The 27,571-nt window shown below is 36.1% G+C and overlaps 1 long non-coding RNA gene across 1 annotated transcript in view; it reads left to right on the forward strand.

Moving 5' to 3' along the window:
* LOC141421387 (uncharacterized) overlaps positions 1-27,571 on the forward strand; it is a 60,684-nt gene that overhangs the window by 12,822 nt on the left and 20,291 nt on the right. The window contains exon 3 of the long non-coding RNA XR_012445976.1: positions 25,373-25,400. This is a non-coding gene — a long non-coding RNA (uncharacterized lncRNA). The remainder of the gene's footprint in view (positions 1-25,372; positions 25,401-27,571) is intronic.

Here is a 27,571-nt window from a genome sequence, read left to right on the forward strand (position 1 = left end):
TCTATCTATCCACCCATGTATATATTATCAATTTATCACATATGGTTCTATTTCTCTAACACAGATTTTGATAAAGAGAGTGGTGCTAGAGGAAGAGAATGGTAAGTATGAGTTTTCTGAATTGGTTTTATAATATCTGAAATTTGCTATCAAATCTGATTAGCTACAAAGAAGCTACTGATTCTATTCCTAGTAGTACAGATAATACTTATGATCCACAGAATGAACTGGTTAAAGAGATATTGAACATATCTGCAGCAGATACTCCTACTCAACAGCTTACGAGAAGGAAAGAGCTAGGTGCATCTGTGTATGATACCTTTAGATGATACTGATTGATTACTTCTAATATCAATGGAAAAGTAATGAAAGAGTAGGAAAAATTTGGATTTCCAACTAAATATTTTTAGACAGAAATAAAGAACTTGTTGGAAACTAGAGGAAAAGAAATCCTTGTTATAATGTGGCAGGGAACTTGGATGAATTGTATTCATGTTTTAGTGTTTTGTGGGAGATAAAACTTGAAGACAATGAAATTGGATTATTTAATTTCACTTTTCCTGGGCAAAGTGTTTGGGATGTGATATGTCTTCCTGACCATCTACTTAAACATAATTATGAGAATGGAGAAATGACTTAAAGTGTAATTGTTAAGACAAAAAGAAGCAGAACTCAAAGATTTGAAAAATTCCCATTCTATCCTTATTGAAAAAATGGGAAAACCAAAGGGAACAGAGAAGCAGGAAGATTAGTGTGAGTGCCAACCATGAACTTAATCAGCCACTGCAAAAGTATAAGTATGACCACTTTGCACTGAAGAGGAAGGAGATGGGAAGGAATTTCCAAAAGACAGCTTTTGGACTTTTTGGATTTTATAAAACAGGACCATAAAGCTGAGAACATGAGCTACTTTTCAAGACAAGGGATGAATGACCAGAAAGATGGCTCAAAGTTTATCAGAGCTGACTCCTTAATTTCCAAAGTTTAGTCCACTGCCTTGCTTCCAACAAGCCAAATGGTTACTTTCCAGAGTTGTGGGGATGGAGCTATCAGGAGTCATGGGACTATGACCCATTGTGGGTAGAACTATGTGGCAGATATCTGTTTCATTGGATCAGGAAGAAGATAGTAAATCTTTATAAAAGTAGCCCCAAAGAGCTCTCTTGACTCGTTAACCAAGTAAGGACTCATGGCTGTGTTGGCAGTCTATAAAACAGGAAGTGGGCCCTCAAAAGACACTGAATCTGTTGACACCTTGATCTTGCACTTCTAGCTTCCAGTACTGCAAGAAATAAATATCTGGCTTCTCAGTCTATACTGAGTTGTATAGCAGCCCACATGGACTAAGAAATGATACTTAATATGTTTGCTGTGATAAAGAATTGCATATTTATTGACAATATTAATTTACAGGTTGTTTTCTCAGTTTATTCAGGAAGGTAGAGAGTTGAACCAAAAGAGATGTTTGTTGCTACTGATCAGAATGTTACAAATACAGCTAAAATGCTGCTAGAAAGAAGAGTTCTTTTTGTTTTGGATAGATTTGAATTTTGCTTTTTTTCTCTCCAAATATAGACCCTATTATAACAGATTCTGGATGATTTTTGAGCCTTAGAAAGTAAGCATTCTAGGAATCATAAGAAAAAGTCAGCTGTCCCTGGCTGAATGACTGCATGGGAACTTGTAGATCTCAATTCTTCTTTAATCCCACAAAGACATGTTACTTTTATCTCAGTAAATTGAAGCACCAATGTCATATGGTTCAACTCAACATCTGTTAAACTGAAATGACAGAATGCTAGTATCATAATGAATGTTGTGCTTTCCTTGATATGTAACATCCAATTTATCAGAAAATCTTTTACATACTGTCTCAAATTATATCTAAGTGAAACTTTCCTAACCAGACTTTTATATTTATTTATTTATTAGTTTAATTTAGTTTAGTTTTTGCAGTACTGGTGTTTGAACTTAGGGTCTTACATATTTTAGGCAGAGGCTCTAACACTTGAACCATGCCCCAAGCCTTCCCCTGTCAGTCATATTCTTGCAACTCACCTCTCACTTGTAACAAGGATTTTCCTCTCCCAATTTCTGGTTCATTCTTCTTGTAAGTCATTTCCCGCCAATGAATCACCCATTACAATAACACTAATATACAAACTGCCTATCATTGGCTAAAAAATGTTGCAAGATTTGGCCTCTCCCAAGTTTCTAACTTCGTATCCACAGTTCTACATACTGTCTTCTGTGCTTGCATTGATCTTCTTGAATACATAGAACTTTTGGACTTAGTTTTCTCTCTGCCTGGAAGATTCTTCCCTGTTATTATCATATGCCTTTCTTTTAAAAATCCTTTGTTGTCTTTGCTAATTCCTTCTCCCTACTTTCTCATGTTTTACCATACCCAAAATGCATGCCTTTATTGCTATAAAATCTATCCAGATTTAAGGTGGTTTGTATTAAACATCTTTCTTCTACCATACCATTAAAATGGAAGTTCCATCTTGATCAGGACTTGTCTCTTGTGTTGAATGCAATATTCTCAGTACTTATAAAATAATAACAACACTTTGCAAGCAATGAGAATGCAATCAAGAAATATTGCTAAATAACTGAACAAGACCTCCCTAAGCTGGGTAGCGTCAGTTGTGACATATATACGCGCGTGTGTGTGTGTGTAAGAGTGATTGACCAGCTTTTGAAATTGTCAGCTATTTTCAACTTCCTGTTGGTCTAGGAGGCAGTTATACTGGGGCATAAAAGGGAGAACTGGTTGTCTCCATGTGTTTCTTGTGTTTATGACACAAGGCTTATTACTTCTTTGTGTTTTCCACAAAAAACAAATATATATTTATCAAACACAATAATTACTCTGAATTTTATTCACATTTCCATGGTGGATGTGGCAGTGGATTCCCATTGTACAACACAAAGCTGTAAAATTCAGGAATTCCCACTAGACATTTATGTTATTCTGAAATCCCTCTTGATAGTGCCAACAACAGAACAGCCACTTTGATTTTTTCCCATTCCCATCCAGCTTCTATCCTCTGAGATTAAGAAGTTTGTACTGAGGTCCATAAATCATCCAAGGTTTTATTATCCCTTTGAATTTAATAGCATATGAGTAATTGAAAACTTGCACAGTCACCAGCCAAAAACAAGCCAACTTGAATCCTAAAGGTTACTGAAATTTCTATATGAAATAATTTTATATGTCTAAATGTATCCAGTTACATGTTACATATAATATTTTATAAGCATCTGTTACCTGCTCACTTGGAGTAAGAAAAGCAGGGCTGCATGGAATTTGTGAGACAGACCCCTAAAGTTAGACAGCCTATACTTCACTTTTTATTAATTTATTTTCTGTTGCTAATAATGGAAATACCCAAGATAGGCTAGTGTAAAAAGAAAAGAGATTTATTTTGCATTGTGTTTCTGAGGGTCCAAGGGTGAGGACCTGACAGTCTTGTTAGCAGAGTCCTAGTCTCGATGTGGAGCCGAGCATCAGATGATGAGAGAGCAGGAGCATGTGTGGGCACCCTCTACTCTCTCTCTCTCTCTCTCTCTCTCTCTCTCTCTCTTTCTCTCTCTCTTGCCACCAGAATTCAGTCAAGGGGAATCCACTCTGATGACCTCTCCTAATATGTACCACCTCCCAAAGGCCCTACCTTAAAACACCATAGTGGGATTATGTTTATGTCCTCTTAATATCTCACAAGGCAGATTAAATTTCAACACAGGAGACTTTGGGGTCACACTGAAACCTTATCCAAACCATAACAGTTTCTACTTAAATTAATTTTGACATGTTATTTAATCACTTTGAGTTTCAGATTCTTTATCTATGGAATATATTAAAATGATAGTGATTCCCACATTAAAAGATCACTGGAGGTTTTCAGTGACACTGACTCTGTAGAGTACTTACTCCTATGCCTTGTACATAGTACGCCTTACTAGAGGCAAAGTTTCATTACAAGCTGGTGCTGACAGTTAATTTTGTAACCTTTGTACCTCAGTATGCTTTGGTAAACTGGGTATAATAATACCTCACGTAAGCAATTCACTATTTTCCATTGTTATCAAGGTGTAATTAATCTCTCGAGCTTTTTTCTCCTGTCTTACTGAAACTCTGTACTCTTTTCAATACCTTCCCATTCTGTTGCCTCCATCCCAGGCCTTAGTATCTTCCATTGTATTCTGTATTTGAAATTTGCTAAGAGAATGGATTTCATCATAAAATTATTATACAAGATGACAATTAATTAGCTTAATTAATTTAATCACCCCACAATGTATACCTACATCAAAATATGTTGAACTCTACAAATGTACACAATTTTCATGTAACAACCCAAAGTAACAATAATGAATATGGTAGTTTTCATTGAAGAAAAACCCTCCTGTGTCATATAATGATCAAAAAAAGAGACTAGACCAGGTATTAGGAAATGGTCACTGTTTAAGGCATGGAAATATTAGAATTGGAATAAGATGATTCAGGGGAGATTAGGACAGGGATGAATCAGGATTATTTAACCAAGGCAATAAATTGCACAATGTTCTTTATAAAATATGACATAAATAAACTATTGTCCTTTAATCACCAATATCTAGTCACTTTGAAAAGGAAAAAAAAATCATGAAGAAGAAAGTTGCAATTAGACCTGTTGAAACTGTTAGAAGACTGGAGAAGGGAGATAAAGCAGAGTGGTGGAGGAGGTGAATTCAACTATGATGTATTGTAAGAACTTTTGTAAATGTCACGGTGTACCTCCAGCACAACAGTAAAGAAAAGCAGTGGAGAAAAAAAGAAAAAAAGTTGCCATGATGCTGGCTTCTGTATAAATCTCTCTGGTCTTGAAGTTACTTGAGCTACAGAGTGGAATGCTCTTGTGAGAGGCACTTAGGTTTGTCCTAAGCCTGGTTCTCATTACATCATTTTCTCCCATAGTTCTTCTCTCTAAAGGCTGCTGGGCAGGAAATAGACCCCAGGTAATTAGTCACCTTAGAAAAAAAAGATTTTTTCACACTTTTATTCTTTTTTTTAATTAACATCTATTAGTTGTATAGGGAGGTTTCATTGTGACATTTACATATGTGGTTACAAGGTATCTTAGTTAGATCCATCCTTCTATCATTCTCCCTCACCTCCCTTCTCCATTATTAGAACAATTTCAACAGGTTTCATTGTTCAATTTTTATATACATTTATAAAGTACTTCAACCTCATTCACCCTCCTTCACCTTCTCTATTTACTCTCCCCCTTGTCACTGATGCCCTCCCTAAGAAAGGACCTGTTTCACCTTCCTTGTCCTTCATTTTTTATGTGTATATTGACTTTGCAAAGGGGTTTTACTTCAGTACTTCATGCATGTATTTATGAAAAAGAGATTGTAAAATCAGATTCTGCTTCAGTTAGGAACCCACTTTCATTTTTGATTCCTCAGGACTTACTCCTTTCAAATCTAAGTTTGGATTTGGAAAATGAGTGCACAAGACTGGTTCCACCAAACCAATTAATATTAACAGTGGAAAGCGATTGTAGGCTGGATTTGGAAGCTCTTATCTTCTAAGCCAACCCTGGAAAGAGGATGATTTCTCTTCTTTCACAGATATCTCAGTGAAAGCTCTCAGATTTCCAGCTGCTGTAGTACCAGAGAATAGTAAGAGTGTGGGGAAGAGAGAGGTGGTAGGGACAGTGTCTCTAAACTCATTCATGCTCCTAGATGAAATTATCCTGTTCACTGTTGTCTAAGTACTGAATTCTCTACCTGATTTGGCCATTGAACTCTTCTGGCTGCTTCAATACATTTTCCCTGAGGCCCTTGTCAGGGATTCGCTTCACCTTTGACTAAAATACAGTGGATTGAGCCTGTGAACCTATTGCCACCCTCATTCTAGTGGTCTAATAATGTCTGTTGGGCTTATTTAAGCCACCTGGTAGTTAAGTATCAAAAATGCAAGATCCAAATATTGCTTTCTCACTTGGAACCATCTCTACTTTTGTTCTGTTTTGTAAAAAGTAGAGACAACCAATAGCAAGATAATTACTGATTTCATATGTATTTCCTATTTTTTTCATACTATGTTGGATTCAAACTACAGTAAATGACAGTAAGATAATGATACTAGATGCATGGTACCTTGTGTGTTTGCAGACAGAAGTAAATTGAATTATCATACAGAACACTCTTAGGACAGTATCTTTGAGAAGTAGGCTTTAAATTTCTTCCTGTTTTCATTCTTACTTATAACAAATAGAGCTTTCTTTACCTTCTGTTCTCCAAGTGGGTTTGATTAAGTAGGGGTAAGGTTACTGAGGGATAAGAAGATGGAAGTAATAAATGATTGATTATTTTCCACTGATTGTCTTTGTTTTTTTTTTATTAGTTTGACTTTTGTTGAGATGATGGGCGTTTAATAAGGAGAAGAGTCAGAAAGCTTAGTGTTTCAAGTTATGCATCATGATGGTTGTTAGGGCTTCCCAGGAAGTGACAGCCCAGAGCATGTGTCCAATGGGAGCAGCTTATACAAATGCAGGAACCTACCAAGGTCAGAGCACGAGTACTGTCACACCTATACCTCCCGTGTCAGTTCACCCACATGTTCACTTCAACTCCTCCAGCCTCCTGACCTTAGAAATGTTGAAAAAGTAGGTTCAGGTCCTAAGGAACCAGAGCTGTTTTCAGCTTCCCTATCTGGGTTTTGTCATTGAATCAGGTGGTTCCTCTCTTCCTACAACCCATCAGTCCTTCTCAGCTTTGGGAGGCAGACAGTGAAGGGAAAAATAAAAATATAATATCATTTATATTGTGCTTGGAGTGATCACTTTCTCACTGTCATCAATTGCAGATTTCTTGAGAAAAAAACTTGAGTTCTGTGCCTCTAATTTGCCTGTTATTTGAGTGGAATTTGCTTTTTTCTCTTCTAATGTAGGACAGCTCATTGAACTCACTGTAATAATGGTTATTTTTGCTCAGGCAGAGGGCTCTCTGTTGTAGAAGATTGCTTTTAATTCAACCCATCATTCTTGGCATTTAGTTTGTATTTCTCTGTGGTCTTTCATCAGTTTTCATACATGTGGTGTATAAGTATAGTCTCAGGAGACACAAACCAAAGGTCTCTTTCTTATGGCAGCTGTCTGTCTTCCTCACTTCCTTAATGCAGGTACTAGACACCTCCTACTACATTCTTTCCAAATGCATAGAATCAAAGACCATATAGGTCATATTATATTTCCCTACTACTTTGATCAGAAACTTTTTTATTTCACTTGACAGACACAACTGAAACAGAATAATGAAGAGAGAATGAAGGAATAAAGGGAGACATGGAGGGAAAGAAGTGTTGGTTAACATTGGTTTGGAAAGTACAGGAATTAACCTGGTTTCTAGCAGAGAATTGGGTGTAGCATAATGCAATAAGTCAACTGTGTCTATCTTTAGCTTATATCTGCTCTCCACTGTGCATTGTTTTTCACCTTTAGGTAGTTGCATTTACTTTATTCTAAGAAGTCTATATAACTTACTCTTGTATCATGTTAATATCTGAGTGCAAGCTCTATGAAAGAAAGGGATTTTTTTTTACTTCTATTTTGCAGCTGTTCTTTAGTTATACAGAAAAACACCTTCCATAAATTCCAAAATAATGAATTTCTCATTTCATACATTTTTCTTGGACAAACACCACGCAGTTTCATATACTCATTCATTGATGACTCCCCAATCTCTCTCTATGTGGCCCTGTATAAAGCAATGGCATATTTCCATCCACCCAGTTGCCCAAGTCAGAATTAGGAGTCACCACATATTTCATTTAGCCACAAAATGTTCATTGACTTCTTTTAATATACCAGGCATAGTCCAACATACCAGGGAAATCTTCATAACTAAGAATAAGAAATTATTCTTACCCTCATGAACTAGTAGTCAAGTTGGGTATAACAAATCACAAAATAAATAAACACTTAGTGTATAAAGACAACATTTGCTTTACTATCTGCCAATTTTCCATGGTAGGAGGTTAACTTCTATTGTGATCATATTAAAATGTCAGATCAGTAATAATAGCAATTTTATTACTGACAATATCAGCAAACTGCCATATTGCACTTACTGTGTCAGGACTTACATTTCTTAAACCATGTACATACAGATGTTCACAAAATACTGATAACAATCCTTCTTATTGTGCCCATATGGAGGCTCAAGAACGAAGGAGTTCCATGACTTGTTCCAAAAGCATAACATGAAAATTTCTAAGATGGATTTGAACCCAGTTAGTCTGATCCTAGTGTCATAATCACTCAGATACTATTCCCATGATTTTCTCTAATCAGTAGGCTAGAAAACGGAATCAAATATTTGAAGCTGGGAATTTGTGACTATTCCTAGTCTTCTATTTCTTATTAGAAAATCTTCCCCAGTCCTTGTTGCTTACCTTTCTGACAGAATTTTCTTCTCTTCTTCAGCTTCATAAGTCTCTGCTTTCTGCAGTTATTCATTTATTTTGTGTTCTATTGGCTTCCTGATACTTGTGCAACCAATTCTGTGTACTCCACTACCTCCATGTGAAATACCAAGTGTGTGTTTGTTTTCCTGAACAGACTCTCATTCTTATAAAAATCTACCCCATTTTATACTTGAGAAAACAAAGATTTGTGCTAGGTTGTGGCTCAATAGCAGAATGCATGCTTAGCAATCATGAAACCAGCACAGAAAAAAAAATAAAACGAAGTTAAAGAAAAAGTTCCATATAAATGTTTCAAAATCAGGAACATGCTTGAGTTACAGTCCTGTCTGTTTTTAAATTCTGTGGTCCTTCAGAGGTATGTTGGTTGACAAGTTCACATTAAACATTCAAGGACTTAAATTGTCCCCTTCAAAGATTTATTCTTGTCCTCAAAATGTTTCAATATTCTGTATCATTTTCTTTTAAATTTCATCAGTGGTAAGTCATCAACCTTTTACTCTTTAAAGAAATATATGTGTTTAAGTAAAAGCTAATAGGCTTAACTCTTCAGAATAAAGTGATATTCTTATACTTGAAAACAGTATTGGATTTAAACAGATGATATAACTACAAAGTGACAAAATTATATTCCTTGGAAAATGCATGACTTGACTCTGAATTAATATACCAAACTATATTTAAGCAGCTAAATTTGAGATAGAAACACTGGATTATAAAGACAGTTCCTAAAAGGATATGACCCATGTGATTGTAACGGATGGTTTCCATCAACAAGCAATCTGATGGAGAAAAATTAATGTGAAAATGGGCTTGTTACTCTTCTGACTCTCTGTACATGTGACAGACTATGTCTTGAGTATGGAATGGTGGATGTACCCATTTTGAACTAAGGGCATAAGTTCCCAGGTTGCTACTGATGAAAAATGCTGGGAAACAAAGAACCATGCAATTAAGTTGTACAACAGAGAATCATTTGCATTCTACTTTGTCAGTGTTTAGGAGCTGTGATTCACACCCACAATCCTCCTTTATTAAAATGTCATTTGTTCTATCACCCACTTTTCAGGAATTGTAAACTATAATTTGTGTTTTTTAGGGATGCAAAATTAAAAGGTAAACAAGAAGAGTTTCTTCATTTAAGTGGAAAAATAGATGCACTTTTCATAGTCCCAAGGCTCCAGGAATATTTGGGTTGGGTGTCAACTTATTTATTTTCTGTTTTCAAAATATTAAAGTATACAATGTCTACACCCCCATTGAGAATCTTAGCATCTTTTTTCGACAACACCAAGACACAGTTGGCAGAGGGAACAGCAAACTAGCAGATAAATCAGGGCAGGAATAGATAGACAAGGGGAAGCTGGTTTCTTGAGAAGTGTCATATTAACAGCAAAGTGGGAAATGGTGAAAATAGAAAGAAACAACAAAGGGAAGTAAGAAAAGAGTCAATAGAGAAACTGTTGAAGTCTGGGAGATTTTGTTCAACCATATCTATGATGATAGGGCTGGCGAAGTGGATACTGAGTGAGAAAAGACTACGTTGATTGGGGAGGGCTCATTTTCTGATTTTAGAGAGGAAAGTCAAGCTATTTTTGGGGGAAGATGCTAATAGAAGCATAGCATATTGAAAGTATATTCCAGAAGAGGCACTAGGGAGATAGTCTGGGCTATTAACTCAAAAAAGACTTGATGCTAGTTCCAAAAATAGGGTAGTCCCTATTTGGCAAGTGTAACTTGTACCAGGATAGGATGAAGTTACTTATGTGTTTTCTTCCCATTCTGATTTCATGGGTAACTGCCTGTGTTTGTGAACTGGACCCACTGCAATCGGCTGCTGCCAAGCCACACTGATTTTTATTTTCTTGCATCTCTCCCAGTTAGTACATTTGCTGTGATAGTCCAATGATGCACCAAAGTGGTGTTAATAAGTCACCAAATTATTCCCACTATGTACCTTTTGTCCTTCTCAGAAAGTCAGAATGAGTGGAATGAATACAATTTTACCTTGATTCAACTGAAAGGCATAGCAAATCTCTGATAACCAAGTCCAGCTGAAAAGCATGCAGGCCTGGGCAGGCACCCAGTGGTTGTGACAGCACAGTCACTCTGTTGTCTAATGGGTTCTCTTAATGCTGAGAGATCAGCTTTGCAATTTGCTCAACAGCCTTGGGCCAGTTTTGCAGAGGCCTTATTGCTCCCACTCAGGTCATGTTGCCTATGAGCTGGAGCAAGGGTATATAGAAAGTACTTCTGTATGAATAACCCTTCTAGGACTCCCTGCATTCCAATTATTGACTGAGGCAGGACCTTGGGCCTGGATAATTGCATATAGAAGGCATCAACGCTGATAACTGGAAGTAGCCAAGAGGCAAATGTGGCCTCTGAGAGTGACCATGTTGGCCTTGATATCTATTTAAGGAAAATGCAACTGCTTCTCCATTTCACTGCACAATTTTCCTGTATGAATGTATGAAACTGCTTGCATGGCTCTGTTTTTTCTCATTTTCTCACCAATATCCCCATCATTAGGCATCTCTCTGAGAGCTGCACTCTCCCTCTCACATGTATTCCTTGAAGACAGCCCTTTTTCTTGATTCCATGAATCCCCAAAATACAAGAACATGTCAGTAGGCAGGCAAGAGAGTGGGCTTTTGAGTCAGACAGAAAAGATTTTGGAGCAGCTCTGACACTTCTGAACTATGTGATATGTGGAAATTCACTTAAACTCAACTTGCCTCAATTTTACCATCTGTAAAATGGGGTAATGACAGTCTCCATAACAATAGGTAGTTATGAAAATTAAGTGAATTAATGCAGGCAAGGTGAATATAGCAAAGCCTAACATATAGCAAGCCTCTGCAGATGTTAGACACTGTCTTTCCCAAAGTTGCATATTAAAATGCAAGTTTCATTGTTTTTAGTTATGGTGAAGTCAACAAATCAGGAGAAATGGCCACTGGAAAGATAGTTGATTATACTTGCAATTCCTAAGAAGAAGAAGAAGAATGTCACACCACAAAGGCCACATGAAAAAAGCACCATGCAGACTAGAAGCAAGGGGGAACAAAGGGAAGTCACGGGGAAGAAAGTATAGGGTCTGTTTCTACTTGTCTTGTACCTGTTCCTGGGATGATTACAGCAGGAGAAAAATTTCCCCACAGTGCAAAGGCCTGATAAAGGATGAAGTTAGCATATGGAATCTGGCTCAATAAGTTTGTATCTGAAAAGTGCATTCCTAGAGGAGCATTAAAAATCATCTGGAACTCACTCTGACAAGAGTGGCCTATGCAAGAGAGTGGAGATGTTGGCCACGGAATGAAAAGATTAAACATTCTCCTAAACACATATTTTTCTCCTTCTCTGCCTGCCCTTTTCCCTTTTTTTTTATCCAACTTTTCCATAATCCATTTGCACATAAATACTTTTGGTTGTGTAACAATTTAAAAATGCATTATCTCATTGGATTTTTTTCAACATACTTTTGCATTGATTGGATTTGGAATTCTTATCTGCATTTTGATAAATAAAATGACACTGTTCAAGAAGATGGATAACTGGCTAACAGAAAGCCAGAAGGCCCAAATCAACTTTTTTATATTCAGACCCTACATATACACAGAACATAGGGAAGTCACCTATCAGGTGGGTCAATATGGTCACTTATAGGGAAAAATAGTTCCTGTTTCTCAGACTGAAATGAAGATTAAATGTGATGAACACCAAACTGCAAAAAGGTGTGCAAGTGTTTCAATGTTTTTGATGCTAGTAAGATCTACTAGAAGGGGCCATTGTACTGTGAAGTACTGTGATGATGATGGTGATGGTGAGCCATGCTTTACCTATATCTGGTTCACAATTCCAAGTCTCTGAGTCACGCATTGCTACAGCTTCTCTTGGGCCATCTACAGATGTATCATGTTCCTTAGTGCCTTGTGGTAGTCTAGTCCAGCCCTTAACAAATCATCACACATAGAAAGAGAGCTCTTGGTGGTCTTCACATTATCTCCTTTATCTTTTCTGAACTTCTTACCCTGACCTTTGAGAATTTTCCTGAATATCTTGGGTGAATGCTTAGTTGCTCATTTCTCTGACCCCCAAATGACCTTACTTCTCAGATTCTCAACACAGTTTCTCCAGGTAAGTCCAGGGACTTACCCCTGGATTTTTCTTCTCAACTATGATATCAGTTCATTATTGACTTTGCTTCCATTAACTCTTTGGTGTAAATTATAATTCAATCCAGCTCCAATTAAAATCTCAATACTTTAATGGAAGTATATACCACTAAAGCATTCTTATTAGATTGTCAGACAGATGTTGTGCAAATAACAAGGAACTTACTCCTGCATGAGATGGTTTTTTATGCTGCCACACAAACTTAATTGATACAGGTTAGAAATATCTTTTCTTATACATGGATGTTGCTTTATGCCTGGAATGAGCTTCCTTGCTTCTCTGCTTTACCCAAACTTCCAGTCTTCAAGTTTCAGATCCTGACCCCCTCAAGGAGACTCATGCATCCCTCCTCGTTTGAGCTTTCTGTACTTGAGAAAAAAAATGTCCATTGGTACTCAGAGTACACTGTGTTAGATTATGAAATCATTTATATCAAAAAACAGGTTGCTTCACTGTTTGTCTAAATAATAACTAAAAATATTGCTGAATACATACCCCATATTTCCCTACCAAAATGAGACTAAATGAATGACTAAATTGAATGCATAAATGAATAAAATAAAAACGGTCTCTAAATGTGGCTCTCCATGAAAATTAGTCATTGCACATGGAAAATGTGATATTCCTTCCAGTGTAAATTAAACAGAAAAAATATGCCAATGTACCATACTAAGTATATCCTTTATTCATTAGACCATAATGGATAAGGTGACCTCTAATTTAAAAATGATCCTTTAAAAAGAGCAAAATGATGTACTTAAGATTTGCAACATAAAAATGCCACCATAATCACCACCTGCACTGTGAAACTACTGAGCCAGATTAAGTCTGACATTAACAAGAATTCTAACAAGTCATTACCTAGTGGAATCATGGCTAAGACTCAGTGGCTTTGGCTCCTAAAACACCAACAGGATAACATAGGTTTTAATAAGATAAGAAAAATCCAGAAATATCTCTTAATATTGTTGAATCAAATTGTTTCAAAAGAAATTCAAAACATGAAGGAAAATTGAAAGCAAGGATTAAGTTTTCATTCTGTCACAGATGGGCAATAGGGTCTAGCACTTAAAATAGGCTACTGCTTGCAGTTCATTGTCTTAAATGTTGTGATGTTATATCAGTTCTACTTATCATTAAGAAGAGCAGTGGAACAGAATAGAGGTCCTGGATATGATTCTACACAGCGATGCCCACTTATTTTTGACAAAGGCACCAAAAATATTAGATGGAGAAAAGATAACCTCTTCAACAAATGTTGCTGGGAAAAGTACTTATCGCCTGCAGAAACTGAAACCAGATCCATGCCTGTCACCATGTATTAGTATCAACTCAAAGTGGATTAAGGACCTTAATATCAGACCAGAAACCTGTGTAGTTAGAACATAAAAGATCAGGGAATAACCTGGAAACAATAAGCATAGGCAAGGACTTCCTCAGTAGAACTCCAGCAGCCCAGCAACTAAAAGAAAGGATGGGCAAATGGGAGTACATGAAATTAAAAATCTTCGGAACAACAAAAGAAATGAACTTTAAATTGAAGAGACCACCCACAGAGTGGGAGAAAATATTTGCCAGCTATAAATCAGACAAAGGACTGGTAACCAGAATATATAGGGAGGTCAAAATCTGAGCACACCAAAAATCAATGAACCAATAAAGAAGTGGGCAACTGAACTAAACAGAACCTTTTCAAAGGAAGAAAACACACGAAAAAATGCTCACTATCTCTGGCCATAAAGGAAATGCAAATCAAAAACCACACTAAGATTCTATCTCACGCCTATTAGAAGAGCTATCATCAATAACACCACCAACAACAAACGTTGGCCAGGATGCGGGGAAAAAGGAACCCTCATACACTGCTGGTGGGAATGTAAGCTAGTACAACCACTTTGGAAGCAATATGGAGACTTCTTAAAAAAAAATAAACATAGATCTGCCATATGATCCAGCAATCCCACTCCTAGGGATATACCCAAAGAAATGCGACTCAAGTTATTACAAAGGCATCAGCACACCCATGTTTATTGCAACACTATTCACAATAGCCTAGATAGGGATTCCCCACTACTGCAAATGGATTTTAAAAATGTGGTATTTATACACAATGGAATTTTATTCATCAAAAAAGAAGAATGAAATTTTGTCATTTTCAAGTAAATGGATGTAACTGGAGAAAATCATCTTAAGCTAAGTTAGCCAGGCTCAGAAGGCCAAAAGTTGCATGTTTTCCTTCTTATATGGATCATAGACCTAAAAAATGCAGTAATATTGTTGGACATGGGTCACACACAAAGGGGACAATGCCCACGGGAGGAACAGGGAAAGGAGAGAAACTTAAAATTTGAATGTGGTTGATGTTCTCACTGTAGAGGAGTAAATAAAGTAATCTTAAACTGGCCAAGGCCACTATGGGAAGGGGATCAGGAAGTAGCAAAGTAGTGAAGAGGTGTGGTAGAGATGAACCAAGGCGGGTTGTAAAATACATGTGCATGGAAGCAATGCTAGGAATCTCTCTGTATTGCTATTTTGTCTCAAGCTAGCAAAAACGTTGTCTTTCTTATTATATCTTATGTTTTCTGTTTAACAAAATCAGAGAAGAGGGCAGAACAGTTTCTGCCTGGAACCAGGGTGAAGGGTGGGGTGGGAAGTGGCCCAAACAATGTATACACATGTAAGTGTAAAAATGATAAACTAAAATAAAAAAAAGAACAACAAAAAAACCCCTAGCATTTATGTACATCAAACTATGTCTTGTCTGCAAACGAGTGTCACATGGTGTAGTGTTTAAGTTTCACAGCACACTGAATCATTTGTTAAGTTTACCTTATGGCCAAGGAATAACATGTTGAAAAAGTTAAGTTACATGCTTAGGAGCTCCTGGCTACTGAAAGATAGCAAAGCTGACTAGAGAATACGCTACTTATCTGAATTCTGTTGCCTCCTTCTGTGCTTTGCTGCATAGATAATTGTATTGTATTCTTCATCTGAGTCAGAGTAACAGCTCTGGTTGGATTTGGCTATAAGTGGATTGTTATGTTGATGGAAGGGAATCACAGGATGTGTGTTACAGGTTTGGCTAATTCTGTCAATCACGTGTAAGGCATGGTTTCTTACTTTTCTCCTCTGTTCTCACTTGGTGCCTTCTACATGTGGACCATACATATGTGTCTCCATCAAGCAGTTCATTGTCCCTTGAGAACTGTAAAAGCTACAGTAGTTTTAGAAAGGTGATGGAGCTCAGTTAGCTCATATTCTCTCCCACAGATCTCTGTGAAATAGAAATTTTACTCATTTCTATGAGTCAAGAATATATGTATATAAAATAAAGGATTTATGAGAAACATATCCTCAAATTATAGACATTGACGCTTTGTAAACACCAACCAGCCTCTCTCCCTTTAAGACATTGCAAAGTGTAAAACACAATGTCAGACATACAGAAGATAAAGAGGAAAAAATCCAAAATTCCTGCCTTCATTATTCATATCATTTGTAGAAATGTACCCAAATTCACTGATATCATATCACATCTAACCCAAATTCAAATTTCTCAGTTTCCCAAACATGCCTTTTCTTGTCCTGCAGTAGCCACATACAACATAAAGTTTTTAACTTTCTTTACTTTCTTTTAATCCATGACAGATTATAATGTACCAGTTACATTTAACAATTACTTTATGATTGTGATATAAAAGAGAAACACAAATTGCCACTTTTGGAAAATTTTAACTAAAAGAAAGAAGTAACTCATACTCTACTTTTTTCAGAAGAAAGTGTAGCTTATACTCAGTTGATAAGGGAAGAACTTCTTTCCCAATAAAGGCTACCCAATAAATATGGAAAAATTTTGAGATAAGCTAGAAGTAGGAAAATTTGGGACTCATGTAGGTTGCCCTGGGATGGCCCAGACCACCCTCACCTGTCTGGGAACCGCCCATGCTCCTCCCCACTCATTCATTATTGGGTGGAAATCTCCCAGGTCTGCCCTCCACATGGGTTAGTGTAGATTTTAAAAGCACCTGAAAAAAAAACAAAACAAAAAAACCCCAGCTCTCTCTTCCAGTGGACTCCACCTGCACCCCACCATGCTCTCTTTGTATTTCCTTTCCTAACTTTTAATAAGCCCCATTTATACTCATGCATTCTGCTTGGATTCTCCCATGTGGGAAAGCAAGTGTAAGAAAAATGATCTTTTCTGTCAAAGTATATGTCACCCTGTTAGATTACTTACAATTCCTCAGGTTACCATCTTAGGTGTCTTGTGTTGTTTAAGAGGTTTCTGTTTCTTCTGGTTTCTTGTACAGTCCCATTGCCCGCAAAAATTGCCCACTAAATTATATGACCTAACTCATCCCCTAAGCCTTTTAGCCAATTGAGAAAGACTGTGAACCTTTAACCTGGACAAATCCCAGGTGAGGGCAGGTACAACTGCATCAGGGATGTAAGAAGGTGCCACTGTCAGCCATTTTGTGCTTGCCTGTCTGCTTAGCTGGAGTGAGCACGTGCTTTCACCCTTTTGATCAAAAGAAATTGCCTGTCAAGATTTTCTTCTCTCCTGTGTCTGTTTTTGGCACCATGGGGTCTTTAATTCCAAAAGCAAGGACCAAGGTCTTCTGAAAACACCGTTTTGCCATAAACAATTTTATATTTGGGTTGGAGAGTAGGAATTTTTCTTTACTTTTTTACCTAACCATATTCATTTACATGTGTAGGTATGTGTATATATGTATACATAATAGTAAAATTAGTAGGAATCTCTGAAAAAAGAATTAATGACAAAACTACAAAATGACAATTTTATAGCAGTTAGTGAAATGATTCAGGTAAGAGTCATTAATGGACATATAAAAGCATTAAGATAGTTGTTGCAGAAAGGACATTTGCCCAGTGAATGATCTACCAGGAATCTACCTGGTCATCATCACAAAGTCATTAAACATTTTAGATGTTAGTGGGACCATTGGATACCAGTTCCTCTTTGGTAGGAAAAAATTAGTGTTTCCTAAAAGCTTATCCTGAATTCAGTCAAGCATCATTCTTCACTTCTAGCTTCTTGGAAGTACAGAGGGTAGAGGACAAAGTCAAACAACACTGTTAGTAAATAAGCAGGTGAGTCCCAAGGTTAGAAGAGTCCACAAAGCAACTTACCTAATTACTTAAAAAATGCCAGTCATTGAACAAACTATGGCAACATAGTATAAATGTATACATGGAATTGTGTGTATTTTTACCATTTGTTATTCACAAAATTGCACTTACATATTTTAGTATATCTGAATGTGTTTATTAATATGCTTTTAACTGAATAAGAGTAAATGAATAAGAAATTGAGGCTTAGTTTTTAGCAGGGTTGATTGCTGACTAGTGTTTTATGAGACACAAGAACAGCCTTCACTGCTGGGCCCTGTGATGAGAATTTATATTCCTGAGTTTGCTTATTTTTTTTGTGTTTATGAAGTCCACATAGTAATAACTAGCATGCCCTTTATTTTATTATATTTTGCCTTCTCCTCTTCCTTGTTTAAATGAAGGACATCTAATTTAAATGTTCTGTTTTACACATTAAACTTGGGTTCTGAAAGAACTCAAATGTTTTTGGTGAAAGGTGTAATAGTAAGATTCATCTTAGAAGTTGTCATTTTATTAAAGCACAGTTGTGCTGTGATAGAAACACTAAGTGGGGAGGAGGAGGAAGAAAAGTATGGCCCCTGAGACTAAATTGGGCATGGAAGCAGATTTAGTGAGATTTTTAAATTTGAATTTGCCCTTCTCCTCACCTTTCCATGGTTTTCATATTTAGGAAGTGGGAGTGGAGAGGGAAACATGTATTACAGTGTGATATACTCAGAAGGGTGAAGTCTTTGCATTTGGTAAAATCTAAATCTTGGAATTAAACTAGATTTAAGGTGCTCGGTAATAGCTCAAGATAAATCTCAACAGCCAGTTACTCCTCTAAGATTCTGCCCTCTACATCTGACATGTTTTGAAACACTACTGTAGAATCTCGGGGACAAGGGTAAATGAGTAAAGTTGCTACTTTCCACATTTAACAGTAAATTCAATGAAAAATAACTTCCCACTGTCATGGACTGCTGGACAGACCTGAATACTAAAAGCAACTTGTCTTCTTCTATGGTCTCATGTATAGAGCAAAGGTCAGAGACTCCTGACTTACAGCCATGTCCCATGCCAGCAGGAAGCAGCTAATGAGGGAATATCATTATTCCCTAATCATATTCCCTAGTCAGGTATATGAGGAATGTTAGGTAGCAGTTAGACCTAAGGGGTGACCACAAGAGGAAGAAGAAGAAATCATTGTAATTCAACTTCCCAACTCCACTAGTCTCCATTTAAGATTAGGTAGCCAGAGCACAGAAACTAGCACAGGATGCTTTGAAGTTAGCCACTACCCTAAAGATAAATCCACACATTTTACCCAAGAATAATCCACATCCTAAATATCAAATAAGTCTGAGGCAGGGAGGTTTTCACAAGTACATTTAAGAAAACAAAGACCCAAACCAAAAAGCTAGATGGAGCAAAGTTAGGAATTTCAAAAAGAAATTCTCTATCAATTAGGGCAGAAAATAGTAGGTTACATATTTTCTCTCTAATTTAACAAGACAATGACCCAAACTCAAGAAATCACTCAGGGGACCAAAAAGAGTTAAAGATAAGAGTCTCTCAATAAATATTCTAACCTTAAAACTTAACCCATCATACTCTACCTTGAGGTTGCCCACTTTCAGTCCGTGTATGCCTTTCCTATAAACTTTACTATTACTTTTACTAAAAAAAAAGAAAAAAGTAAAGAAAAGAAAAGAAAAAAAATAACCATGAGTCTGCTTCATATAACGACCTGAGAATTGTGAGAAATGGACTTTGATTTTCTTATCTCTGTTTCAAAAGGAAATGGAATTACCTCCTTTACTACCATAGAAGGCGGGAGTGGAGAGACAAGATTTTAGTGTATTAACTGAAAGTTACTGATGTTTATTTTAAATGCAAAAATTAAGATTTACAAACGAAGATTTGATTTCTGAACACTTTGAATAAATTAGTCCACTTCTGTGGCCCAATCATGACAACATTTTGAGGCCTTTGATTGTTGTACCCTGAGTTTTCTGTTTGTCAGCCTCCATCTCACCATTCTTATATCACAGTCGGAAAAACCAAGCACATGTCAAATCAGCATGAATATCTTAGCCCCTTTCGCATTTTTTAGCGGTACTCAGAGATGCTGCTAATTACCAAAGCACTAGCCTAAGAACAAATCAAAACCTGTTCATTTTTAATGAGATTCTTCTTGGTAATTAGATATATTTTTATTTTGAGAAACTCCAAATGAAATGAGAGCAGATTATTGGGAATTATGTCACCAAATTGACTTAAGTGACAAGGTTCCTGCTTCCTTCTGTTCTGCAGTCACATTTCCTTCCAGAGGAAACATGAATCCAGAGCTATTTCATTTGATTGCTGATCAAAGAGATCCAATTTCAGGCCAAGGCAAATACCACACATGAAAGAATAAAGTGATTGTGAAGATGTCTCACTGCAAGGCAGTGGATTCTGACTCAGACATTTAGGTTCATTTTCCTTTTCAGCATCATTATGATTTAAAAATCTATTTTGATGGTGCTATTGACAAATAAATGATGTAATAACGAACTGCACACAGTTTCTGTGTCCAGTTTGATGGCTTTGGATATTTGCAAATGCAAATCGTATTGTGGTGATGATCACTTAGAGAAACAGGCATAGTTTTCCCACTGTCATTCGTGGAAGGGAATACATTTGTCCATTGTATATTCTTAGCATCCTTTTTAAAGATCAGCTGACTGTACATGTATGAGTTTATTACTGGGCTTGATATTTTGTTCTCTTGGTCCATATGTCTACAATACTATTTTAATCAATGTAGCGTTATAGTGTATTTTTAAATCAGTATTTTATTTTTTTGATAATACTAGAAATGGGGTTATTTTCTTAATTTTCCTTCTCTTGGATGCTTCATTATCAGTGTGTAGAAATTCAACTGATTATGTGTTCTGCAAGTTTGCTGAATTTATTTATTGTTCAATAATAGTGTTTATAAAAATGGAGTCTTTACGATTTCCTATATATGTGACCATGTTGTGTGCGAACGGAAAAAAAATTAACATTTTCCTTTATGGTTTGGATGTGGAATATCATATTTTGTCCTTTTGCTTTTAAGTGGCAAGTTCATATTTAAGGTGTACTTCTTTTAACTAACATTTTATTGGATTGTATTCTTTTATCCTGCCTGCAATATTCTTTTTTTTCTTTTAATTGGTATGTTTAGATGATGTACATTTTATGTAATTATAGACAAGCTTCCAATTTAGATCTCTCATCTTAATTTTTTTTCTTGTTTGGCTCAGTTGCTTTGATTCTCCTTTCTGTCATTTCCATAATTATTTTGGGAACATTTCTTTGTTTATATTTTGTTTTACTATTTTTCCTTGCTTAATTGCTGAGCATTCTTTCTTTTTATGATTGAGTTTTTTTTTCAAGCTTGGAATATGCAACTTTGTCTTCAAAATATACTTTTAAGTAATAAAATTCTATTTTACATATAGAATAAAAATCTCACAAAAGCATAATTCCATCTCTTTTTATTAATTTTGTATTTGTTTCTGCTTATTTAATAACAAATGCATCATTGTTTTTGTTTAACCTAATTAAAAATTACAAATGAGTAAAATTGTTTTATATTGACATGCATGTTTACTCTTTTTCTCTATTTGTCCGAGTTGGTAATCTAGTTCCATTTGGTGTTAGTTCCTTACCATTGTAATATTTTTTGTAGTGAGCTGACTGTAAATTTTCTAAGTTTTTGCTTGAGAATGATTTTGTGGCCAGGTTCACTAGTATTTATATTATAATTATTGACAATATTATTTCTAGTTCACTTTCATGACCTGAAATTGTCTCTGAATTTCATTGTTTTTGATTAGAAGTAAGCAGTAATTTTGTTTTATTCCTTTGTATACAATGTATTTCAAGTGTTTCTAGCTGCTTTTTAAGTTTTTTCTTTAGTACTGGTTTTTGGTGATTTAATTAAGATTTATTAGTACAGGTATCACTTTATTTGTTTGGTATGCATTGAGATTATTAGAACTGTCACTTTCTAGTTTTTATCAAACTTAGAATTCGTTGGACATTATTATTTCCTGCCTTTTACCTTACTGCTTTCTCCTCTGCATCTGAGGATTTGAAATACTTCTTAATACGTTCCTGAAGATCAGTGATGCTTTCTGTATTTTCCTGGTCTTAGCTTTTTGTTCTTTAATTTGGATACCTTCAGCTCCTTTCAATTCAAGTCCTGCTCTTGCTCTTCTGTTATTTCCTATCTACAGTGACTTCCAACTCTACCGTTTTTCATTTTTGATATTATGATTTTTCAATAGAGAAACTAAACTTGAATTGTTATATGTTTTACAATTTCTTTCTCATTGTATTCATTTTTCTCTTTTCTTTTTTTTCATAATGGGGGATTGAACTCAGGGCCTTGTGCTTGCTAAGCAAAAACTATAGCAAGTACTGTATAACTTGATCCATATCCCCAGTGCTTTTTGTTTTAGTTTGTTTTTTGCTTGCTTGTTTGTTTTTGAATGGAGCTTTGCCCTTTTGAACAGTCCAATCTGGGCTGCAAGCTTCCCATCTCTACCTCATGAGTATCTGGTATTAGAAGCATATGTCACCAAACCTGTCTTAATTAAAATATTTTTACAGCTCTTACAGGTAGACTTTTGTCTCTGTCACTTCTAAATCCATATTTATTACATAAATTTGATTTTTATCCGGGTCACATTTTACTGACATGCTCACCATTTTTTATATTGCAAATATCTGTTTGGATATTAATGTTTTGTCTCTTTGGGAGAGAAGCAGTACTGGAATGTGAACTTGGTGCACTCAACCACTGGAGTCATGCCCCATCCCCTTTGCTTTTTGTAATTTTTGAGTTAGAGTATCATGGCTTTGCCTGGAGATGACCTGGACGTGATTCTCCCATGTATGCCTCCTATGCAGCTGTAACCACAGGCACATGCTATCGTAACTGCTTTAATAGTTGATATGGGGTCTTGCTAACTTTTTGCCTGGGATGGCCTCCCAATCTCCAGTTTCCAATAGTAGCTGGGATTATAGGTGTGTACCACTGCCCCAGGCCTGTTTTGTTGTCTTCTTATAAAGAGTATTGAGTTCAGTACAGAAATTTAGGTATATGTCTTACAGTGTTTCTTGATATTTTATGCTTCTTTTTAAATTTCTCCCCTACAGTAGCTTTACTGTCAGTCTTTCTTTGATCTTACTCAAGCTATGCCCCTCTGGAGTACTGTCTAGAATTCTGTGGTTTTTGCCTTTTCCTTGGGATTGAACAAGTCTCATTCCACACACAAGCAGCTTAAAATTCAGTCAAAGATGTGAGGAAAGTCCATTTCTAGATCCTTTTTACACAGTTTCTTATGCAGCATTCTCATCCTCCTTGAACTCTAAGCTGCAGTTCTCATTAAGATCCTGTGCTTTGCTTGCTTTTTATTCTAGAAATTTTCCCCCGGAAGGAAGGGATAGATCATGGAGCTTACAGCTTGTTTCTTATCTCTAAAGATGACAGTGTTCTGCTGTTGTTTAATCTTGAGGAACTTTGCTTTCTTATGACTGACAGTACTCTCCTGGCATGTACTATATCTTGGAGTCTAGTTGCTTATAGACGGAAGGATTGCTGTCTGTTACTCTGACCTTCTTAGACATACATGTCTTCAAGTTTTAACTTTAACCATGCAATAGAGCATAGAAAGTTAATATTGGAAAATTCTTTACATTTTTAAGCACTGAGACTTTTATTGTTAAAACATGTTTGATAAGGATGAATCTCATTCACTTCCTGAAAAGAGTGTTGGGCAATGGAGCTATTGTCTAGCTAGTATTATATCCAAGACTTCTTCGAAATCCTTAGCTTCTATCTCCTTTGTTTGATGTTCTAAACTGTCCACTAAGGTGTAATTCTTTTTTTTCCATTTTACAAGCTACTCACATTCCCTTGGAGAATTAAGTACATTTTTAAAGGTCCATAGCTGGTTAGAAACACAATTGAAGTTCAAAGCCAGATCATTTAGACACTGTGATCTGGTTATTTCAACCGTGTCACATTGCTGCTAATCTCTATGAAATGTTCTTGCCTATAGCCTGCCAAGTACTTTGAACTCAATAATTATAAATTCTTAGTTCCCTTTTGTAATATTGTAAGATAGGCTATACATGTACTTTTTATTCTCTTACATGAAAAAAAATGGCATTGCAATGGCCCTTGGAGAAGGTAAAAGACAAGCAAATTATATTCCAAAGTTGTTTTTTTTAAATTTAATAAAAGATGCATTTTAAGGACTAAAAAGTGAGAAATCATGAGATTCTAAAAAAAAAGGGAAGAACAATTTTCTCCCTTACATTTCCTTAGAGCATAACACAGATTCCAAAGAGCCAAACTGCAAGAAATGAAACAAACTTATATGTCACAGTGAAACTTGGAAGGTAGAATGTTATATTTTAGAATGCTAGAGAATTTAGGGTTAATCTCTAGCCTCCATTTTACCTGTAGAAAACAGAAGTTTCAGAAGTATAAATCATTTATATGTGATCAACCTGATTAGTTGTGGTCAAAGGTAAAACAGTATACAAGTCTACCTAAACATACTCAAATGATGGTATAAATTATATTCTTTCAGATGTCCTTCCTGACTCTTTCAAAATCCAAATGGCCATTCTCAGCTTCCTAAAAAGTAAACAGCCATGTATTAGGTGACTTGTTTTTATATATTTTTGTCATTTATTTATTATCCTTATTTTAAAAATTAAAATCATAAGTTGTGAATTAGCTACCTGTTAAAATACTCAGTCCATTTTACTATTGCATACTAAGACAGTTCAAAGTTCGATATCTTTAAGCAGGTTTGTGATGACATGCGAGTTGGTGGATTCTGCAACTTGGAAGTGGGTTGTATGATGTTGCTACTCATTGACTGGGTAGCTTTGATCCATGTGACTCTTACTTTTCATTGTTGTCTACTGAGATATCCCAGGAGTGCTCTTATGATGGTAATGGCAGGCATCAAGAAGGAGAGCAGAAACATGTAAGATTTCTTAACTCCTAGACTCAGACCTGCTGCAGTGATTTCCACCCCTTTACCTCAGCCAAAGCAAACATAGCTAAAACCAGAATCAAGTAGCAGTAAAATGTATTCTGCCAGTAAATGAGAATAGCTGAAAAGTCAGGGCATGGGTGAAGAAATGGGGCCAATATTGCAATCTATTGCAAATGAAAATGACCCATGAAGAATTCCTTCCTGTTCTGGTTGTACTTCATACTCTTCTAGATGTTTAATTACATATATTATATTTCAAAATGAAGAATTCATTTTATAAACATATAAATATGTATATACTTTATATGTACATATTGTTCCAATTGTATATGTGACATTCAATAACATCTTGGATGACTATATCAATATATATAGCTATAACTTATTTTAGTTGTTACATGATATTACATAAGTGAATATACTTGTTTACTTAGTCTCTTACCTACTCTATTTTTAGGCAGTTAAGTGACTTCATAAAGCTTAGTATTATGAACAGTGAATTAATGAGCATTCTTATTCATGTCTTCTTCTTCTCCTCTAGGCTAGCCTGCAGAAATGAGTATTTTAAGGTATGTGACCTGTGTGAATTTCATGTTACAATGTATTAGCAAAACTATTTCCAAATTTGTATCTCCTCTAGCAGTGATTAAATGCTTATTTTCCAACACTAAAAGGCATAAACAGTGCCTGTTGGAAATGTAGGCCCCAAAAGTGACCACGTGGAGAGGAGTGATCTGGCCAAGAGATTCTTTATTGCCTGGTGGGAGAGGGAGAGAGCCAAGAGAGCCAAGAGAGAGAAGCAGGAAGGGCAGGGGCTTAATTACCCCTCAGTGGGACTCAGCATGATCTGATTGGTTAGGACCTTATGGTTCATGCTGATTGGAGGTTGGGGCAGAAGGAGGGTTCAAGCTAGACTTGAGGCAGGACCTTAAGGGTATAGTAGGAACTGAAACCTATCGGCACCATTATTGCCCATAGTACCTATTGCACTAACAGGCATAAACGGGCATAATAGCATAAAACAGTTCATTTTTTAATCAAAATAGTGAAAAGCCTAATGTTCTCAGTTGATGCTTTCAAAGCATTTTTATTTAAATAATGGAAACATCATTAATACAGAATCAGACATAATGGAACCCAATTAATATCATTTTGCAACATAAATCTAGTGCTTTGAGAATCCCTGATTCACTTAACCCTATTCTTGTCTTCTTCTGTCATCACAAAGTACACTCTACATAGTCTTATCTCATGTCAAAGGCTTCTTTCACTTGACATTAATTCCTTGGATCTGTCCTGACTTCAGCCCTTACTTCTGTCATATCTAAAATGTTTGAGACAATTGTTTTAGCTCTACAATTGTACTGTTGAGTACTTCTAAACTCAATATTAAGTATACATCATGGCTCCTCTCAATGTCAACAGTACTGTCTGCTCACTGGTCTGTTTCTTCCATGGCAAATAGGAAAAACCAGACTCGAAGGAAATGAGCTGAATTTGTATCCTTAATAATAGGTGAACCAAAATTAAAGACACCCAGTGTTCCAGAATCCAGTATGAATTGCGAGACGATAAGAGATATAACTGCAGTGTAGGAGTACGTCAAGAACATTCGCTTCACTTTACTCTCCCTGCATGTACCCTCCCAGTTATTAGCTTAGCATATGAAATTAGCAATGTCATATGGTTCAATGGTGATGTGCTCATTAATGCTGGAATTGCTTTTATGGGTCATTGGCATATGCATTTTAAAGCAAACTTGGCTATTTTGAATATAAACAAATAAAATATAGGAGCCAAATTAGAGCCTTTATAATCTGGCACTAATATCATTGCTTATTTTTGGCTCTTTTGGCTATCTGCAGTTAGCCTTCCCCAACATCTTCATATATTTTCTTAAATCCCATGCACTGCAACCTTGCTAAAATAGTTTCATTTCCTCCTAGTAAGGCATGCATTTCTGTTCTTTGGTTCATTTATATTATCTTTCTGTTTTTCATGAAGTATGTCATCTTTTTTTCTTGCTTGAAAACTTATTCATCACTCAAACATTGGCTAAGTATAACCTGTACTGTGGAGTTTTCTGTGCCTTTTTCAGGTGAAGTTGTTTCCATTTGCTTCTGTGCTTCTGCTGCAGATCAAGTAGCCTGGTGCACCTGTGTCAGAAAACCCAAACTTTCTATACATATTCTCCACTAGAAAACTGCAAGAGGCCCTTAAACTTGCATACAATCTTTTTCTACTGCTATGATGATGTTTCTAAAACAGACCCTTGATCATGCAGCATTTCCATAGTCCTGATCGCAATATTTTTGTTCAAACAACACCCACAGAGTTTTATGGTATATCTAAAGTTTTTATCAAGGTAGAGCTCAGAGAAATTAATGATTTGACCAAGGTCAGAGAAGTAATAAACAGCAGGGGAGACTTGAACTCAAATCTGTCAGATTCTAAGTGGGGGGGTGTGTGATTGACCCACTCCACCCTTTCCAGCATATTGCAAGAGGCAGAACTTGCTTTTTCTGCTGCTTGCCTCTGAACTGGAAATGCAGGAGGTAATTTTGGGAAGAAATGTTATATAAGCAAGGCAATGTATTTCCAATGCACAATATGCCTTTGCAGTCTTGAGCTTATTTTAAACTAGCCATGGGAATATGTATTGGTGAACACATATCTAAGCCGACAGATGGGCGTGGGCACATTTGCCACTCATAAATAGAGTGGAAGAAACTCACATGTG

This window comes from Castor canadensis, chromosome 3, assembly GCF_047511655.1.
Source record: "Castor canadensis chromosome 3, mCasCan1.hap1v2, whole genome shotgun sequence".
NCBI lineage: Eukaryota > Metazoa > Chordata > Mammalia > Rodentia > Castoridae > Castor > Castor canadensis.